We start from the raw sequence: 12,573 nt of genomic DNA, 5'->3' as shown, positions 1-12,573 counted from the left end.
GTTTCAAATTCTTAGCTCTTGTCTTGAGCTGTTTTTTTGAGTGACTCTTTGCCTTCTGTTTTTTAGAGCTGGTGGAGTGTGTCTTTAAAAAAAAAAACAAACAAACAAACAAAACCCCACCCTAAAGCAAAAAGACCCCCCAACCTTTCCATATTTAGTTGATAAAGTTGAAGTATCAAAAGCATGCAACTGGGGGTTAGGAGTTGGGGTTTTGTTTGGTGGGTTTTTTTAAATTTGTACGGGTTCTGGTTGAGAGATCCTACAAGTTTCTGCTGTGGTGGTCTGTAGAGAGCAAGAAGGCTCAGTTTTGACAGAAGGAGCATGTTTAATTGAAGAAATGAATAATTGAAAGGGGTTATGGCCTTTTAAAGATGATTCTTTCTAGTGTTGCATTGCTCAAGCTGCAAAACTTTGGGTGTTAATGACTGCGTCTATTGCCACTGTTGAACATCAGCACCTTAAATTGCATCTACTGTCTTTAAAAAATTAGAAGTGAGACTGCTTTCATAGCAGTTGGGGGGAGGGGGGGAATGTTAATCACACTGTTCTCTAGATGCTTGTAACTGCTGCTGCTGCACTGATGACTGCCCCAAAAATCAGTCCTGTTCAGGAATAGTCAGAGCTAAAAAATGGAACCGAGTTGGTGTGCACTTACTTCAGCTGGTAAGGAAGTTAATGCCTAACTGGTAAGGCTATCAGGGAAGAGAATATTTGTAGCTTTATTTGCCACTTATTGCAAGGTTGAAGCTGAGCTGTATTACTGTAGAGCACAATTTTACTTTGGAGTGCCTGAATTTCAATTTTTTTCAAATCAAAATTACAGCCAAATGTCTGTAGAATAAATCAAAATATCTTCATGTTGAATTGATACATGATGCATTCTAAAACTATGCACAAGTATTTCTGAATTAATCTGATTAGCCAATGTCCCCAAATTATTTTTCTTTTTGCAGTGTTCATTTTGTTAAATCCACATGTATGGAAAATGGAGCACGTCCCTGAACTATGTGGACAATCCTTCCTTGTCAGCAATGTGCTCATCAGTCATAAACATCTAATCCCCTGTTAATGCATGTCATGTTTTATTTATTATAAAATTGTAACCTTCAGCAAGAAGAACCGCTAGTGAAAGTACACTGCTATCCTATACCGCAGTCCCGTAGTACTTCCACACCAGCAGAGCTGCTTTAGAAGGTTCCCATTTTCCTGCTGGAGGTTATTGCCAAATAAGGTGTTAATTCAATTGATCTAAAGTTTCAACTGTAAATTGGATTTGTGGAATCGGGTTGAATGACAGAAACTAACAAACCAGATCTGCTGCCAACAGACTAGCTCTGGTAACCAGTGGATTCATTTCAGCATCTGCAAGGGAGGGGTGGGAGGGTGTGCTTATCTCACCTCTAACTGTCAAGATGCAAATACCTACTTGCTAGTAGTGCTCTGATAATTGCCGAGTTCAGTGCTTTTTCATAATTTCAGTTTTGGTGTTTGCTTTCTAACTAGATTGTTTTGACAGGACCAAAGGCAAGTTACATGCATTCGTACATCAGCAGAGCAGAAAGGTGCTAAATTCTGATGAAACAGCGGGATGTGAGTGAGGCTGGGGACAGCAACTCTGGTGAGCTGGAGCTGTGTAGCAGCTCGTGTGAGTAGGGTTGCCCCTTTGATCCAAGTACCTTAAAAACAGTCAGAGCTCTGCAAGCTGTTCCCACTAGGAAGAGAAAATTAGTATGATTCAGGTACACCTTTGGGACAAGCCCATGCGTTTTTGACAAAGGTATGCAGAGCGCTGTTTTCCCGAGTGCTGTGAAATCCATGTGCTGTAGGCCACTTCCAGCACTTAGTTTCCAAAACTGCATGTTTAGTTAGGTCTGGAGGAAAAAAAAAAATAGTTCGTGCTCTAATTTCCATGAGCCGCAGGACAAAGTGGGAAGAAAGGCAGCAATCAAGCCCATCTCCCTGCCTCTTTGTTTTTCACAGAAAAGCCTGTAGTCTACCAGGCTTAGGCCTGCTGTGCTTTTGCCAGCACCTGGCTTGATTTTGAGTCTTGCTACCTATGCAGCTGAATATTGGATGTGTTTCAGATCGTTCTCACTTTCTTTCTGGAGCTGTCTGGGATTCCGGCCAGGCGGAGGAAGGGAGGGAGCAGCTCCCACTGCAGCCCGTGCACCAGCCTGTCTCCTGGGCCCGAGAGCTGTGGGAAGAGCCAGGGGGAGCGACTGCTCCTCCCTTTTCTACCCACCCCCGTTTCCCTTGAGAGCTAATACTGCGCGCCTCTAAGGGAAAGATGAGAGCGAGCTTCATGGATCAAAACAGTCCTGCATCTTCTATCATTTCCTCTTCCTTCCTCTCTAGTGAACACGGAGGATGCTTCCTCTCTGCTTCCTCTTGTGCTGGTGGAGAAAAAGGTCCTCAGGCTGCAGGAGGAAGAGACTTGATAAAGGGACTCTAAGGCAGGACGTAAAGAACTGATTTCTGGACAAAGCACAAGTGGCAAGTGAGCAGACGGCCTTACTGACTTTGGGATTGCACGCAACATTCATTGTTGTGTTGCTGGACTGGGGATGGGCAAGGGAAATTCCAGAGCCAAAGACAGGCCAAAATCCAACCAAGTAATAGTCTCATTAATGTCTGGGCCAGTCTTTTCATTCTGGAGGGATTTGACTCATGATTTCTGACCCTTTCATGTGACTGTGTTAACCACAACAAAGAGACATTTAATTGCCCTCTTGCTCAGCCTTCAAGGAGGCAAGCCTTTGGTCTTTTGGACAACTCTGTGATTCTCAAACACACATGGTGGCAGTTGTAACACTTTACAGAAAGACCATCTTCAGCAAAGGGAATAGATCTGTAGGTGAAGAGACCGCAGCAGGTTATGTCCTCTTTGTAGTACTAGTACATAATTTGAGCAAGGTTTCTGACAGTCTTCTGCTCCGACCTGGTACCCAAGCTGGGTTACTGCAGTCTGCATAGGTGGCTTGCCAGACGAGAGAAAAACTGGCTGAGTCATTGGGCTTAGAGTGCAGCGATAAATAGTTCATACTCTCCCTGGAGACCAGTTATGAGTACGGTATGGGTCTGTGCTGGTATCTGTCCTGTTTTACTGTTTTTATCAGTGACTTAGAGCAGAAAGTAAGTGCATCCTCATCTGGTTTGTGGATGTCACCAAACGGATGGTGCAGCTGACACACGAGAGGGCAAGGCAGTCATCCACAAGGAATTCAGCAAGGACACAGACAAAGTCCTACCCCTTGGGTGGACCAACCCCCGGCAGGGCACAGGCTGGGGACTGCTTGGCAGGGGAGCAGCTCTGCAGGTAAGGCCCTGGGGGTCACAGTGGGCAGCAAGCTGGACGTGAGGCTGCAGTGTGTCCTGGCAGCAGCAGACCAACTGCATCCTTGGTGGGATGAACAGCGACAGTCAACAGGGTGAGGGAAGCGATTATCCCCCTCTACTTGGCACCCGTTAGACCCACATCTAATACTGTCTTATCGTTTTGGGTCCCCACTATGGAAAAGACATCAGTAAGTCGAAGTGAGTTAGGGGTGGGGGAGAGGACTTCCAAGACGGGCAGGGGCTGGAGTGGCGGCCCTCTGAAGGCAGGCCAGGTGAGCAGGGCTTGCTTAGCCTGGGGGAAGGATGGCTGTGGGGCAACCTAACAGCAACCTCCCTGTGCCTACAGGGAGGTCAGCAAGAGGAAAAGTCAGGGTCTTTACTGAAGTCATAAACTGAAAGAGGGGAGGTTCCAGCTGGGTGTAGGGAAAACATTTTCCCTACAAGGATAGTTAGGCACTGGACTGGCTGTGCAGTCTCTGTGCTGGGGGGCCTTCGAGACCTGACTGGACAAGGCCTGTGCAACTGAGGTTGATCTCTAGATAGAGCCTGCTTTGAGTGGGAGGCTGGACTGCAGATGTTCTGAGGTCCCGTCCAGCCTGAGCAATGCTGTGGTTTGGATGTTCAACCTAAAACCTCATTGCTGTAACTTGGACCTCTTCCACTTTCTCCTACTCTGAAGGAACACGAAAAATGGTTTATCTCCTTCCTTGTTCCCCTTTAGCTAAATGAAGGCAGTTCTCTCTTTTCAGTTTTATCTTCTCTGAACTCTATTTATTTCAGTCTTTACTCCTGGGCCATGCTCCTCTCTACACCTTGTTTGGCTCCTCAGGCCATGTCCCACATGGGCTGTACCTTTTTTGAAATGCAGCACTCCGGACGGGACATGGTACCTCAACAAAGCGCACCTAGTGCTGAGAGTGCCATGTGTCCTGCAGACTATATTCCTGTTTGCATAACCCTGTATGATGTTTGCTTTTTTCACAACAGCGGGGCCTTGTTGACTCACATTGAGTTTGCATGGCACTATAGTCATACTTTCCACTCTACACAACTGCTGTCCCAGATAGTGGCTACTCGAGCAGTTGATTGCTCCTACCTGGCTCTAAAATTTTGCATTTGTCCTTATTGGCCAACTTCCTATTTTACTTTCTCATCTCATTTCTCCAGTTTGTCAAAGATCATCTTGAACTATGATTCTGTCCTCCAAACTGTTCACGGCCTCTCCCATGCAGTTAAATATGGAGTGGCTTTTCTTGGGCTGCTTTTTTCTCTCTTTCTGTAGAAACATTTCCATGAGCTTGTGCGGTAGCCTTGTGCTCTGCCTTCCTAAAAGGGCTCTGGGTACCACCAAAGCACCATTGGTTCTTTGGGTGACTTGTTTAATCGCTCACAAAAAGCCGCCTCCACCTGATGTTCCTCCTTCAGTGATCCTACCACAACAGCATGTACCTTTTTCCCACCCTTCCTTTGATCACTGATTGCATTTGTCCAAGGGATCTCTCTCCTTGACCTTTCAGTCTTCAGCATGTGTACTCATCATGGATACAAGAAACAACATTGCTTGCCGTTCCTAAACAAGCTTTTTATTTCTACGCTAATATTCCAGTCAGTGTCACATCGCCACTATGCTGATCAAATCATAATTTTGATTACATACCAACCCTCATCACAATTCCTTTTGTTCCTTGGGAGAAAAATAATCCTAAGTGTTGCCAGATCTCAGGAAATGGCTTAAGTGGCTCCCACTTATGAAATCTGTAGTGACCTGCTGATTTGTGGGAGTTATTTACAAGGCTGGGTTGGAGTAAGCGTCCCACTGATTGGGCTCAGCCATAATGGGTCTAATTAGCAGGCAGTGGGGTGGAGAAGAGTTTTGTGTATTTGTTCCCAGGCACCGTGACTGATTTTAATGCCGCTAATGCCAATGGCACATTGTGGGTCGGTGTTGCTCTGGATATCTTTTAAGTCAGGCGTTTTTTAAGTCAAAACTCCCATTTTCTTGTAAGTGTTGCCAGTTTACCTTCAGCTGGCTGCTGCCACGGTGAAGGAGATTGAGTTTTGAGCGCAGAGCTGCAGTGCAATTACAAATCCCTCTCATTAGCCTCGCACATTATGTTCGGATAGTTTCCAACACGCCTAGCGCTGTCACTTGGTCTTACAAGTCTCCTCTGAGGTATCTGTTTTACATTTTACAGGATCTGGCAAATCCATCTGTGCTGCCGATTTCATATCTCGACATCCATCTGCCTGAAGTTGCAGTGGTTGCTGTGAGGCTGACGCTTTTTCAGACAGAACAGCTGACTCAGTGCCTCTTCCCTCAGTCCCTCCTGGAAGGCATTAAAAGGTATGGTTCTCTCTCCTTGGCTACCCTCTGTGGGTACGACTGCAGTCTTCAAATATTTGCACCCATTCTGTTCCAAATATTAATGGATTTTTGCTTCCCTGTGCTTTGCAATTGGGCCTTATGTGTGCCCTGGTGTCTCACGGGTTTTCTAATACCCATTTCAAGGGCCAGACGTTCTTAACATCACTGATTTCACACTCTGCATTCCTCTTGTGCCATTCTGTAATTTAGCTGCATCAGATACAAGCTAGAATCTGATTCCACATGCTTTTCCAATTGATGTTTTTCCAATGGGGCTAATGGTTACTTCTGCAAACCTCACTTTACATGCATGTTTCAGACATAATTAGCTGGCAGACTGCGATTTAAAGTAAATAATTGTCCTGTTTAACAGCAGTATTTTCTAGTAAATCTTTCTTCAGGAAAATGAGAATAACAATGTGGAATTGAAACTAGGTTTACATCTACTTTGATCCAGAAAGGGGCAGGGGAAAAGCCATGTAATTTGTCATCAACATGGATTTTCTCTCTAATTTGTGTGGATTTTTAGCCTATGTAATTTAACAGCTGCCTCAGTGTTGCTGTTTATTTAAGGCCAATATAAAATACCTGGCTCTTCTCTTGATTTGTTTTTAACTGCTCGGTGGTTTTCCTGTGGTTTTTTCCTAAATTTCACCCCACATTCTAGTCATGGTCCATTTTCTTACCAGAGAGACTGTCCACTTTGTAACCCTAAGACTGGTCATTCAGCTTCAGACCAGTCACATCCAGTTGTAAAGACTCTTCTGTCATTTTTACCACTTAAAACATCCTGTTCCTTTTTATTTTTATACAGCATGCAATACTGTCCAAATAGCTATACTACATAGTATCTATACTGTGCTGGTTGCAGCTGGGATAGAGTTAACTGTCTTCCTAGTAGCTGGTACAGTGCTGTGTTTTGAGTTCAGTATGCGAAGAATGTTGATAACACTGATGTTTTCAGTTGTTGCTCAGTTTTGTTTAGACTATAGTGGAGGATTTTTCAGCTTCTCATGCCCAGCCAGCGAGAAAGCTGGATGAACACAAGAAGTTGGCACAGGACACAGCCAGGGCAGCTGACCCGAAGTGGCCAATGGGGTATTTCATACCATGTGACGTCCCAACTAGTATAGGAACTGGGGGGAGTGGGGGCGAGGGATCGTCGCTCAGGCACTAGCTGGGTGTCGGTCGGTGGGTGGTGAGCAATTGCCCTGCGCATCATTTGTACATTCCAATCCTTTTATTACTACTGTTGTCATTTTATTAGTGTTATCATTATCATTATTAGTTTCTTCTTTTCTGTTCTATTAAACCGTTCTTATCTCAACCCATGAGTTTTACTTCTTTTTTCCGATTTTCTCCCCCATCCCACTGGATGGGGGGGGGAGTGAGTGAGCGGCTGCGTGGTGCTTAGTTGCTGGCTGGGGTTAAACCACGACATATATGTACAGAGGGAGACATACAGTTGTCTCCATTCCATTACCTAAAACACATGGAACACTTCAGGGTAAATCATATTCTAAAAGAAAGCTACCTTGAATTGCTTTTCTCTTTACTGGTATTTTTTATAGATACAGAAGAAATTGCTGCTTGGACTTTGTAGACCAACAAGCTATGTTCTCGAGACGTTTCACTCTGGTAAGCCTCTTCTGTATCTCATGCTTTCATGCAAGGATTTCGGTTTCGTTTTTTAACTTTTCACAGCAGTGTGGATGCAGCCATTGTGACACCAAACAATTTCCCAGGCAAATACCTCATCATCACATTCTCAGACGCTATCAGAAGTGTAGTAATTACATCAGAGCATAATGACTCTCCGTTGCGTTGGTGCCGTACGGACTCACGGATATGAAGCCAATTCGACTAGGACGCAGCCCTCCACGAGGCTCGAGATGGCTGCTCCTTCTTCACAAGCAGCGCGCAGCCTGCCCCTCTGCCAGCAAGCGCACCAGCAGACGAGTGCCGAACTGTAGGCAACACAGGAGCTTAAAACAGAGAAAGTGTTTAGGTGTTTTCCAGAGTCACGTGTAGGGCTTGGCACCTTTTGGGATAGACCCATTTCCTGATTTGTGGCACAACTACCGCTAGTGAAATGGCCAGCGTGGGTTCTTTTCAGCGAGGCACTTGCCACTTACTTTCTGTGGCACCATCTCCAGCCTGTAGCTCCCAGCTAGGGAATTCCCCAGCTCTTCCCTGCCCCGGGCTGGACATTTCCAGGCTTTGGCAGGAGATGGAGACACGCCTGGGCCCTCTCTCTCCCCGTGGCTGATCTGGGTGACCCGAGATGAGGCAGCAGCGCCGGCGGGTGCCCTGACGCAGCGCAAGCCTGAGGCCTTCCCTTCCCAGGGGGTTCAGGTGCCAGGGGCAGTGCCTGGCTGCGGGCCCAACCGCGAAACTCCCCTCACAGCAGCCCCCTCTGATGCGGTGGGTTATTATTTTTATTCCCCCCCCCCCCCAGATCGGAGCGGTGACCAGTAACACCCGCAGCCCTCCCTCGGGAGTCAGAAGCAGTCCATGGGCCTGCTTCCTCCCTACGGCCCGTGCCCACAGGCGGACGATGAAACGTCGCCTTCGAAGGCCGGCGCCTGGGCACGCCCCGGCCCGTCCTGCGCCCCCGGCGCCGGCAGAGTCCTCGCCCCGGGCTCGGCGAAGGCCGTTTGGAGAAACCCACGCCTTTTGCCCCCGGTTTCCCCTCACGGCCCCGGCTGCGCAGCGCCGGGCACCCCCCCCGCCCCGCCCCGCCCCGCCCCGCCACACGGCTGCAGGCGGCACTGCCCCGTGGGCCGCGCGCCGCCTCCCCATTGGCTCTCTCTGCCACGCCAACGCCCCCGTGGAGCCCAATGGCGGGCTGGGGGCGGGGCCGGCGTGAGGCGGGGCGGGGCCCCCGCGGCTCGCGGGCTCTTCTTAACCCCCGCGCACCGGCCGCACGCGGCTGCGTCGCTTCCTCCCCCTCCTCCTCCTCCTCCTCCTCCTCCTCCTCCTCCTCCTCCTCCTCCTCCTCCTCCTCGCCGGTGCAGGGCGGGCGGCAGCAGCGTCCTGGGGAGCGCCCGGCTGGCGTGGGTGAGGTGACGGCCGTATAGCGGGGGTGCCTGTGCGTGTGGAGCGGCTGCATCGCTCTCGCCGCCCGTTGCATCATCCGCGGGCGGGGGAGGAGAGCCGGGGGTGGCCGTGCCCTTTTTCATTCCCGGGTCGCCTGGGGTGGGCTGCGCCGCGCTTCGCCTCAGCGGGGGCGGCCGTTAAACGGTCACTGTGGCGGGGCGGGGGGGAGCCGGGGGGAGACGAAGGGGATAGGGCTGCGGGCTGGTGGGCGAATGTGGTTGTGCTGCGCGGTTGGGCTTTTGTCTGATTTTTTGTGATTAAGGAAGGGGGTAAGAACGGGCAGCTTCGGAGCTGTTCTGGGCGAGCGGAGCCCCTGCAGCCAGCCCTGGTGTGCCCGCGGGGAGGATGGGAGCGCAGGCCTCGGGAGGGTCCAGGCCGGAGGGTGCCTGCCGAGTGCCCCCTCCGAGCAGGGGGAGGAAAGATTGGCGTTCTGCTGCTTATACGGGCTCGCAAGATGACGTTGTGCCTTTTGGTTTTTTCTCTCTGGGTTTGCTACCGGCTCTTCGGCCATTCTTGGCCTGTCATCCGTTGTTCTCATGGGTACCGTGAGGGTCTCTTGGCAGTGGTTTTGGCAAGTCTGGCTAATGTGGTGGACCAAGAAGCTTCTCTTCTTATATTTTATTTCATACATTGCCCTTCCCCTATCGGGAAGGGTCTGAACTTGACTGAAACTTGAGAGAGCAGCGTTATTAATGCTGCTGGCCTGTTATTGAACCAGCCATGACCTGAAAGACAAGTGATTCTTCTGTTCCTGTTTGATTATTTATTCTTCTGTGTATCTCTCTAATGCTGAAGCCTTTGACTATGGAGGTTTTGGAGTGCTGGGCCCTGTTCCAGCAAATTTGCTCAAACTGTTTACCCTTTCAATGAGTCTGTTTGCTGATTTGAGGCATGAGAGCTCCACGTTCTGCAAAACTTGTGCTGCAGAAAGGAGGGAAAACTCATCTAGTACGGAGATAGGTGAAATCTGGGGATTTTACATCAGAGAGAAACAGTGTTTCCTGGGAAGCTGCGACCTGCTCAGAACGTGGTATTTCTCGGCAGGAGAACAGCTGTAGTGAGATCAGTACTAATAAAGCACGGTTTAGGTGCTAGGTTAGGTCCAGTACTTTGGCCGTTTGGGTAGGTCATCCCTTTTGGTACTAGTTGGTGGCTCTTTAGTATCCTATCATGACACTGTGTGTGGGTAAACCTGCCTGCTTCCCTGAAGCCAGAGCAGGACTTCTAAAAATTGTGGTTGGTAGCCAGGGTCATGAGGGGTCCATGTCCTGGAGTGTGCATGCTGGCTCAGGTATGTCACTAATCTGGCACTGGCAGCATAGCAGGCTGCCAGGACGACTGGCCGCTGGCTATTGGCAGGTGCATGCTGTCTGTATGTTGGGATCCATAGGAACTAGGCAGACAGCAGGGTGTACCGTGCTCATGGTTGTACTGTGGATGCCCGCCAAAAGCTCTACAGATGTAGCCAGGGTGGGTGGCAGCTGGTCTTTCCCACAAAACATGCATCAGCCAAAAAGCTGGCTTCTCGCCCAGGCAGTGGTGACCAGGGGTTCTCTGCCAGCCTTTATCAGAGGTCCCTGGGCTAACAAAAGATGTGATGTCTTGGCGGGGGGGGGCACCATAATGCTGGGGAAGGGGAGCTGTGCTTCCACCTGTTTTATAGACCTGGTCAGAAATGGAGACCACAGCTCCAACTCCCTCTTTTTGTCATGCTGGGCAACTTGCCTAATCTCTTGAGTCTCTATTACCCTACCTGTAATGCTTCTCTCCCTGTACGTGGTGAGCTTGGCAGATCAAGAGCACTACAGGCTGTAGTGTTGTTCTGTCTTTGTGCACTGACTAAGGAGAGAGAACTAGAAGCGGGGAAAGAAATAATGAAAGCTTCTGACTGCAGCAGGTAAAAATGCAGATAAAGCATTCTCCAGTCTTTTCTGTAATGCTGTTTTGCTTCTTGAAGACATCAGTCAGAATATTTGTCAGATGAGTCTGGACAGGGTTGGAGTGAACTCAGGAAATGGAGATGTCAGAAGACACCTGCATTAAGGCTGCATGCAGAGCTTCCCTTCTGTGGTGGGAAGGCAGACTGAACGCTTTCATGTTTTCACTGGCTGATCTCTAGCATAACAATTGCCATAGCAGTGGAAGTTGCTTTGCTGTTGAAGTTTTAAAATCTTTGCAGTGTTACAGAGGTGGGGGCATTAAAGAACTACCCATGTTCTATCAGGAAGGTTATGGGTATGCTAGTCTGGCCTTGAAAGAAAGAGTGATTATTGAGAGGACACGCATATGCTCATCTGCTCTATAGAAGAAAATGAAAATAAGACTTTTGATTCTTGAAGGATCTCCTCCTAGAGCCACAGTGTTGTTAATTCATACCCCAGTTACTTCAGGTCACTTGATGTTTCCTGACACAAGAGCGATGGCTGCCTGCTACTGAGGAAGTAGCAAGGGGACACGCACACACAAAAAAAACCCTGAATGGCTGACTGCCTCCTGAATCACTTATAGCTGTCGTGTTTCCAAACAGCTTCCAAAGGCTGGATGGGTATTGCTACATCTGGTAACCTGTAAAGATCTAAAGGCTTTCTAAGACCCTGTGATACTCAGAGTGAGTAGAACAACTGGTTTGTAGTGGTTTACTTGTTCACAGCGTAAAGTACTTAATGTTAAAGTAAGTACTTTGCTTAACGTCAAAGTTTCCCATTCTCAGGCCGCAGCATAATGGAATCCTGTATCTCATCTCTTGCTGAGTAGTCAGCCCTTGGGGCATCTCTCTCTGATCTGCCTCTTACACCTGCCTTTTAGACAGCTTCGTTTCTGCTTCAGACAAGACTCAAGTTAATTAGGTTCTTGCATACATGATACTCTTTAAATATCTACATTAGTGTTGACATCATATACTGTAAACAGCCCTAGAAACTGTAGCTCCTAACATATCTATAAAGTGAGTTCAGCTCAGGCTGTTTGGGGATTAATTTCACTTACTGGCCTTCAATCCTGTTCTGTAGGAGTTGAGAAATAGTTTAGGTCTTGGATTCCCTGTGGAGATAGATCGAGAGTTGTGAGCCTTGCCCATGAGGCTTTCTGGGTCTCATATCTCTGTCTATGTCCCAATCTCCTTTGTGACTTAGTTTTAAGTGACTCTGTAAATTGTCTTTCTGACTTTTCTTTCGCCTGCTCTGCAGATATAATGGCAGAAGTTAGTCAGGCTTTTCTAGTTAGACTCTGCCCACACCTCCAGCTAGTTATGGGACTGTTCACTTTTACAGCAAGCTTAAGTTCAGGCTGACAGAATTTCTTTTATGAAGATGGGCAAATCTCCCTCAGACTCTCCTGTGCAGTGTTCAATTGCAGTTAGAGAAGCAGGAGTTGCCATTCTCCTGTCCTGTCTCCCCAGTCTGCATTCCCAGAAGAAAGACTAAGAGGGTCAGGCTAGAGAAAAAGTTGTTGTCATCCTCTGTTTTGGTGATTTCTGCTCACCCCCTTTTATTTGTTCCCTAAAGATCTCTCCAGTAGAAAGATGCACCAGCTTCCTATGGCCTGATTCGGGCCTGTAGGCAGGATCGTGAGGGGAATTTGGATATCCTAGGCTGACCATCTCTGCCCCCTATTTTGCTGAAGTTGCATCATGTAGGACCGTAAGCACCAGTTGGGTGTTCTGGGTGGTGTGTCAGGAAGCTCATCAGTAGCACTGAAGGGCCTCGAAGATCTGAGGTCTTCCTGTTGGTTCTGAACATGACAAGTCGCTCTTGGGCTCTTGACCTGTTTCTTAG

At 48.4% G+C, this 12,573-nt stretch overlaps 1 protein-coding gene across 1 annotated transcript in view; it reads left to right on the top strand.

Moving 5' to 3' along the window:
* Nucleotides 1-8,717: 8,717 nt before the first annotated feature.
* LOC126053265 (cystathionine beta-synthase-like protein) overlaps nucleotides 8,718-12,573 on the top strand; it is a 30,792-nt gene continuing 26,936 nt past the window's right edge. Inside the window, exon 1 of the mRNA XM_049835234.1 lies at nucleotides 8,718-8,761. The gene's annotated coding sequence lies outside the window, so the exon portion shown is untranslated. The remainder of the gene's footprint in view (nucleotides 8,762-12,573) is intronic.

This window comes from Accipiter gentilis, chromosome 32 (genome assembly GCF_929443795.1).
Source record: "Accipiter gentilis chromosome 32, bAccGen1.1, whole genome shotgun sequence".
NCBI lineage: Eukaryota > Metazoa > Chordata > Aves > Accipitriformes > Accipitridae > Astur > Astur gentilis.
Note: the sequence above shows the minus strand (reverse complement) of the source record. Positions and strands in the feature narration are given on the sequence as shown.